Raw genomic sequence first — 7,800 nt, forward strand, 5'->3', positions numbered from 1 at the left:
TTCAGAGGTTGCCACAACAAAATAAACCATCAACTAGTCCAGCATATGTTCTACACAGCGGATGCAGGATATTTACCTGATGAACTGTGTGTGAGATTACTCACCCTCTGCTGTTTCCCAGAACAAACTGTGTGTGAGACCGCTCACCATCAGATGTTTACCTTGTGACTTGTTGTTTAGGTCGCTACCATCTACAACACCGCTCTCCAGCTTCATCACTCTGATTCAGTAACGTGGTGATGAATAAGACCTTTAAAAAAAATAACCATCCTTGTGTGTAACCGTGATAATTATATTGACTAGATATCAATATTTCTTTCAATAACTTACTTTTGCAAACAGTTTCAATATGAATACTGGTCTCTGAACATTTAGTGCTGCTCATCTAAGTTTGCAGTAATGATGACAAAAAAAAATTTCAAACAAACGGTATGTTAATTACAATTTAATATTTGCAGGTTATTAGTTATGTTCTACTAATTAGTGTGATGTTTGCTGTGAGGCGAATCAGTGAGACTGTCTTTTTGTAAAGGAAATGTATCCATTTTTGGTCAGCTAGGGCAGTGGTTCTCAACCTTTTTATCACCACGGACCGGTCAACAACGCTTGTTCAAACTTTAGAAATACGCAATATGCGAATGGCCCCTAAAAGGCCGTCATCATTTGTGATCTCCATTAGTTGATCTTCTTGCACAGATTTGGTGCATTCACCTAATTGTTGACAAATGGGTTGTGAATCCATACCTTGGCAGTTCGTGTGTCATCCACCGGTTCTTTTCCCCCTGGCAGAGATGGCAAAAGTACACATCCTTTTCTTAAGTAGAAGTACAGATACTCATGTTTAAAACGACTCTGGTAAAAGTAGAAGAACTAAATACACTTTTGTATTTAAGTAAAAGTAAAGAAGTACAGCCTCAAAAATGTACAAAAGTAAAAAAATAAAAAGTACTCATTTCAACTACAGTCCAAAGACATGCGCTATAGGTGAATAATAGATAGACTTCAAATGAAAGTAACGAGCGTGGTTTAAAAATGTAAGAAGTAAAAGTAAAAAGTCGTCAGAAAAATAAGTAGTGGAGTAAAGTACTGATACCAGAAAAATCTACTTAAGTACAGTATCAAAGTATTTGTACTTCTTTACTTTCCATCTCTGGCCCAAGATGTAAGTGAGAGAATACGGTCATTTTTCAAAATAAAAACTTTTCAAAACAAAAGATCGTTCAGACTCAGATAATAAATAAAACGGAAATAATTAATGATTTCTTGTGCAGCCCGGTACCAATTGATCCACGGACCACTGATTAAGGACTACTGAGCAAGGGGATAAATAGAACCAAGGTAACATGATCATTCTCCTAATTGTCCGCTGATGAAATTTTTTTAAATATAACGCGACCCTCCACGGAGCTCGCTGAGGCCCCCTTGTTGGCCGGGACCCCCCTTTTATGAACCGCTGGCCTATACTTTTATATGTATACTTTTTTATTTTGAGTAACAAACAATGTGAAATTAAATGATACATGTGCACATGAAACACACACAAGGCAAGCACAAACTACACAACACACATCACTGTAAATAATAATGTTTAAAATAATAAAATTTATTAACATTTATTTGGTAAATATATATGCGACCCGGCCCCGGAAAAGCGGCAGAAGATAAATGAATGAATGAATGAATGAATGAATGAATGAATGAATGGATGGATGGTAAAAAAAAAGAAAACGTTGTTTACAGCTTTTTTTTAAGTTTTGTGTGTAGCTACAGGAAAGAAAGAAAGAAAGAAAGAAAGAAAGAAAGAAAGAAAGAAAGAAAGAAAGAAAGAAAGAAAGAAAGAAAGAAAGAAAGAAAGAAAGAAAGAAAGAAAGAAAGAAAGAAAGAAAGAAAGAAAGAAAGAAAGAAAGAAAGAATAGAAACACTATGCACCTGTTGTTGTTTTGGTTGCCAAGTATTTAAACATGCCTATGTGTGAGAAATCATGAAATGTATCATAAATGTCATAGAATCGTGTTTATGTTGTTCACATCAAGTCTTTTTTTATATAATTTTCAGAAATGCACACTTTTGAAATTTGTTTATTCAAAATGTTCTGCTATCAAGCTTTCTAAACACTGCTTTTGTGTAAAAGAAATTTCCAGTAAAACATCCAAAATTGTGGGGGTTTAGTTGCTAAAACCACCCCAAGCAAAAAACAAACAGTAAAGGTAGACGGCTATGCTAACATATTCTATGTCCTGTTCATTGTTAGCTCCTCAAATACACCCTGCTGATTCCCAGATGAAAGTCTGCATGTCCTGTTGTAAATACTGCTCAACCATCGTGACCCAATGGGTGATAAATAACCCCGAAGGTTAACCACATTTGAAATAGAGCTGTGAGGCCATTATGGGCCCCCAGAGTTTTCTTGACATTACCAATATGTTATCAGTGTGCTCCTCCTTGCTCGAGCACTTTTGATGGTTCATGTTTTGTATTAAGGACCAGACTGGATAGATGTGTAAAACAAGGGAGCCTTTTAGAAAGTATCGAATCACATCTATGTCTGCGAGGAGTTTCAGAAGCAGAGGGTTGATAAGGATGTCATCAAGATAAGTGTTGGTGGGAGTACATATTTATTATAATATTATAATATGTGTTTATTTTATTATTTATTTACTGATTATTTATTTTCCTTTTTATGATATATGACATGACCTTTTATTTATTTATATATTTGTTTTGTAAAAAGAAAATATCCTTAAATTAAAAGTTTTTATATTTTTAATTCATGTATTTGTTTATTTATTCATTTATTTTTCTCACTTATTTCTGCTTTTGAATTGCGTTATGAGACCTTGATCTTTCTTTCAACATCTTTTACCTTTGAAAAGTTGGGAAAAAGTTACTTTTAACATTTAATAGTGTAATATTGCCTGGGTTGGTGTTATATATTGCACTACAAAAACCTTGGATTTTCTGTTATTTAACAGACTTATATAATATTATATATTTTATATATATATATATATATATATATATATATATATATATATATATATATATATATATATATATATATATATATATATATATATATAATATACTTATATATATATATATATAATTTTTAATACATTATATTATTTTATCTACAAAAAAAGTCAATTTAAAACCACTTTGTTAAACTGTAGAGTTCAAATCAAAAATTGACAGAGCAGAGATTAAGATCCCACAATGCATTTCACAACTGTAAATAAACAGAAAATACACTGTAAAAAAATATTGCAGCCTACTTTTATAGTTGAAACAAATAAACTTTTTTGTCATCTCAACGCACTATAGTCAAACTGACAAAAATATTATATTAAACCTGATTTACCTGTGAAAATAATTTAAAGTAGCATAAAAACATTTGTTTTCATGACTTAAAAAAACATATATATATATATATATATATATATATATATATATATATATATATATATATATATATATATATATATATATATATATATATATATATATAGTGTAGTAGACCAAAGAAAGTTGATGTTTTCTATCCACAAGATGGCGACAGAACTCCATAATAATATTATAACTGACTTCTGACTACAGCTGGTCAAATCCTTATTAAACTGGTAAGCACACCTGCCAACACTCCCGTTTTTTTCATGGGAGAATCCCGAATTTCAGACCAATCTCCCGCAACCATCCCATTTTTTATTTCTTCCAAACTTCCGTTATTTCACCCACCCCTCCTCTTTGGTACAGTCTGTAAACACCCCCAGGTTGCCATGTTTGCCACAGTACCCGATTGAAGTGGCCCCCAAAATCCGCTGCATCCTCTCCCGGTTCTTAACAGTGTCAGAGACCTCACCCCCGAACACCCCTCCCCCGGGTCAGGTGTGTTGGCAGGTATGCTGGTAAGTGATATTCTAAGGCCCCGTTTACACTAGTGCGTTTTAGTTTGAAAACGCATAAGTTTTGCTATGGTTACGCCATCCGTCCACACTACGCCGGAGTTGCCGAGCGCCGAAAACTGAGCTTTTTGGAAACGCTGGAGAGGCCGTTTTCATTCTAAAACGCTGCTGCTCCGTCTCAGTGGATGGGGAAAGACGGAGACATCTGAAAACGGAGGCGGGGCTGCAAACGTTCGCCTATCTGATTGGGGCTTTTCCTCAATATTAAGTAGCCCACACACAGTTCAGTCTCGCATCCTCTTCTTGTAAGTTCAGACTTCGCAAGTTTGATCAAGGCTGCAGTCTCCCCCTTCTCAGTTTGATATGGAAAACATACCGAGGACACGGGTAAATCTTCAAAGGGAACAGTGTACTTTATAACTTCATTCACATCACCTTGGCTACGTTGTTTCACTTTCTCAACAATAAAATGTAAACATGATTTAAGGAACTGCCTATTTTCTTTTTAATATTAGCAACTTAACAGACAGCAGAAATGTTGAGGCGCCGTGCTGTATATATGAGCGTCATATTCACTGTTTGGATATTTATAACAAAACGGAGCCGATAACAACTGCCTCCTTTCAATTTCAGTGAAAATACGAAACGCACCCTCTCTTTTGCTGAATATCAGTTTTAATAATCGATAATTATAAAAGTATAACAAACAATAAGTTTATACATTGTAGGAAATAAAGGCAAGCGATCAGTCAATGTACCTGGATTAATCATTAACTTATCTTTGCGCTTAACCAAAACATGTTACCCGTGAACAAGTAACTTAATAGATTCCAATGATCAAAGTCAGGGAATTGGCCTATGTCGTTAGATAAAGACAACAACATGAATGAAATATCACGTTTAGCAAATATAGTGAGATTAGATCCAGCGGGAGATGCTTGATGAGCAGTCCGACAAGCAGAGCTCTCATCTGGGTAGAAATGCTGGAGCGCTTGCCCGAGAGTGTGTGGGTGGTCACGTGATGTGCGTTTTCAGCGTTTTGGTGTGGACGGAGAGCTGTTCAGAAACGCTGGGTAAAACGCGAGTGTGGACGCGGATCGTTTTCATTCTACAACGCCGTTTTAAATCTAAAACGCACTAGTGTAAACGGGGCCTGAGTTGATCTCTCTCTTTCGTATGTTGTAGTGCTGTATTTATACCAATTTGCTTGCATATCAGGAATGTATGTTGTGTTTGCAGCAGGAAAGAAGCATTTAGCGTTTTTCCTTATCGCAAACACAAGCGCAGTCTGGTAGTGATTGTGTTGCTTTTTTACAGGGTTATTATTGTAATATCTCGAGAGAAATACTCCAGACTGTAACACTGTAAGAAGATATCTCTGTAGATGGATGGCATTTCATGTCATGTTTAATCTTTAAGTGTGAGCAAAATCAGCTGTTTTTTCACTTTAGACATTACTCTATAGAGAATCATTCAAACACTTGCTCTAAAGTGACAGTGGAATACTAACGGCTTCTGCTGTTTTGACGTCAGCTGCAGATGTGAATGAATGGTGGAAGAAAGTAGTTCCTACTAAAAAAGGGTTTTTTAGACGCTCCGTGTTTGATTTTCTTATTTATATACATGATTGTACCATCAAACTGTTGTAAAAATGCAATATCACACTCGTAGCAGTGAAACTAAGGCATGCCCCACCAGTGCTGATATAGAGCCATATCGCACTGCTACTCGTGTGATATTGCTCATATATATAAAGTCATGAAAACAAATATTTTATTTTATGTAATTTTTTTATCAGCTTTTTTTATAGATTTTTTAGCTAACATTCCACATTTAGGTAGCCTATGGCCTGTGACTGAGCTTATCTACAGTATATTAAAATGGTCTTGTTTTGTCAGTGTCTGAAAATTACATGATTACATGCTACCAAGATTTGAGACTTCCAATAGAGCAATTGTCAAATAATGCAGTAACACAGAACATTGACATTTTGCAATGTATATTATCAGGTGGCATGTTGGTTCAGTGGTTAGCACTGTAACTTCACAGCAAGAAGGTCGCTGGTTCCAGTCCCCGCTAGGAGCCAATTGGCATTTCAATGTGGAGTTTGCATGCTCTTCCCAGGGTGCTCTGGTTTCCCCAACAGTCCAAAGACATGCACTATAAGTGAATTGGATTAATTAAATTGGCTGTAGTGTATGGGTGTGTGTGAATGCAAGAGTGTATGAATGTTTCCCAGTATTGGGTTGCAGCTGGAAGGGCATTCGGTGCGTAAAAGAACTGCTGGAATAGTTGGCGGCTCATTCTGCTGATAAATAAGGCACTGAGCCAAAGGAAAATGAATGAAAAATTGTATATCATCTAAATATATCACATCAAAATGAGCAGACTAGGACTACAACTAGAATGTTTAAAGATCTTTGAACAGTTTGATTTAATGGTTTACTTTAATATCATAATCTGTTAAAAATTCTCCAAAGGTAAAAAAGTGAATAAAACTCTCTTTTGACATCTAAGACAGCAACTGCACTACCAACACAAGAAATAAGTACAAAACCTGTCACTGTGGTAATAGACTGCCTTTTCAAAAGGTACTCTTTTTGCATCTTATATCAATAAAAAATTTAGACAAGAGTCTACCCTAAAAGTATGAAATTGTACTTTTAAGGTTTCAATGTGCACATGTGTGTATAAAAAAGTGTACATTTTGAAAAGCTTCCACCCCGCTTACTCCAACCAATCACACTTTTAAAAGCATCTGGCACCATCTAGTGGTCATATCTAAACAGTTGCAATTTGAGGAGTGTGGTGCAAGTGTAGTATAGCGCAGTATGGTGTATGCTATAGCATGTGTGTGCGTGCGTCAAAAAGCAGCATGAAACCAATAATTAATATGTATAGATAATAATTACTTTATTAAATAAAATAGACATAACTGATTTGCTGCTTAATTAAATAAAGACAACTATATATATTTTAATGACGTTATTTAAAAATATATATTTATAAAGAGACATGTAAATGTCCTAAAATGTATTATATTTGAAAAGACATTAAAATCTGTTTACAGATAAACATGGTCTTATTTCAACTGGGTTCAAATGTTTAGATTTTCAAGCTCATTTTTTTTATTTGAGGGTCAAAACACATAAGAAAAAAATGTGTTTATAGTTGGAAAAAGTGTTGTTTATCTTACCAAAATCATCTTTTGTTTACATTTTCTGTTCATGCACCTTCATAAACTAAACAGAACCATCATTGCATTTGTTCAATACATCATACACACACTATTGTTAAAGTATATTAACATTACATACAACTTTTACATGTGAAACACTTAATACACTTTATTAGACTTGTTTTGGACTGCTGAAGATAAACACCTGTCTGTTGCCAAAGCTTTCAAATTCAAGATTTATAATATAATCCGATTGGGAAAAAAAAAGCCAGAAACACTAATAGTTATAGGATGCCGTGAGGATGAACAAACTGTGGATAACTATTATTTATTGATTATATTTATTTTCTATGGTCTTTGGTGATTTTTTTATTTTTTGGTGTTAAGCCTTTTTTTATTATTATTAATCTTTTTTCTTTAATTTCTTAATTCTAAATTCCAATATTTTATTTCAACTGATTTAATAGTTTTTTTTCTGTGTACTAATCCTTTAAAAGCTCTCTTTAGTGGTGATTCCAGACTTAATTTACAATACCAAACGATTACATCTGGAAAGATATTTTGTATGCCTATTTCTTTCCAGGAGGCTGCTTGGACCCATCAAATTCCTTGTGTCTTTACTTACATTATAGTTTTCATTAGTTATTTCTAACTACGTACTTTATCTGGCTAACATTTACAAAATAATATGCAGCAACATTCCCGTACGTGAAGAGATTG

The sequence above is a fragment of the Danio rerio genome, chromosome 3, assembly GCF_052040795.2.
Source record: "Danio rerio strain M-AB ecotype USA chromosome 3, GRCz13ab, whole genome shotgun sequence".
NCBI lineage: Eukaryota > Metazoa > Chordata > Actinopteri > Cypriniformes > Danionidae > Danio > Danio rerio.